Source organism: Penaeus monodon, chromosome 23 (genome assembly GCF_015228065.2).
Source record: "Penaeus monodon isolate SGIC_2016 chromosome 23, NSTDA_Pmon_1, whole genome shotgun sequence".
Classification (NCBI taxonomy): Eukaryota; Metazoa; Arthropoda; class Malacostraca; order Decapoda; family Penaeidae; genus Penaeus; species Penaeus monodon.
Genome location: NC_051408.1, coordinates 4,169,713 through 4,170,587, shown reverse-complemented (window position 1 = coordinate 4,170,587; position 875 = coordinate 4,169,713). Strand labels below are relative to the sequence as shown.

General features: G+C 29.9%; 1 protein-coding gene across 1 annotated transcript in view; it reads left to right on the top strand.

The window, feature by feature from the left end:
- Nucleotides 1-159: 159 nt before the first annotated feature.
- LOC119587730 (spindle assembly abnormal protein 6 homolog) overlaps nt 160-875 on the top strand; it is a gene marked incomplete in the record, with an annotated part of 11,293 nt that continues 10,577 nt past the window's right edge. The window contains 1 exon segment of the mRNA XM_037936416.1: nt 160-237.

The following is an 875-nucleotide window of genomic DNA, read 5'->3' as shown; positions in this document are numbered from 1 at the left end:
CCTTTCTTATCATAAAACATTTCTTCATCATTATATATTTGTTATATAAAAAAAAATTAACACCACCATAAGTTTATCAGTAAAATAATATTCTTTTACCATTTACACTAAAAAAAATGTTTTTATTTTTATTAGATTTTTATTAGGCTCGTATCCCGCGCCGATTTCAAATGTAAACAAACACAATTTAAAGGTTGTTTCCGCCGCCGACACTTTATTGGAGAAAATGAGTTAAATGTGAGTAATTTCGGGGATAATAAGCAAAGAGAACTATTGTATGTCCTTTGTAATAAGTCACTTTAGAAGATTTATGAAGATATATCGGTATATGATAAGGTTTTATGGAGATATAAGGCCTGAAATATACGATGGTAAGGAGGTTGAGGATGTGACCCTCGGGGAGATTACTTTTATTTAATGAATGTGTAATATACTATTTTCTGTCTTAAAAGACGGTCCATTAGATTAGTTTTATGAATTAGGAGGAAGGAGGTATTTAGTGCATATAGTTAAGATGGAATTGGAAAGGATCTGATGTTGATGGTATTATCTTGAAAAATGCTTGTTGCACAATATCAGGTAAATTAATAGATTAATCAATTCTAAGATACTTTTTGATGTGTTATTTTCAGCTGCAGATTTAAAAGGAAAAGGCATTCTAAGATATAGATGGTAATCAGTCATATGTTCCATTACATTTGAACTAAATCAAAATGTCTAATTCCGCTCTGTTAAGAAAGGCATGTAAAATACCTTTAGCGTTTTAAATTCATCTGTAATAACAAAGATGCTAGGTACCACATATGAAATTTTGTTTCAAGGGAATATATATGCTGACAAGATGGCGTAACAAGTGTTTGGTGATCAAATTTTTA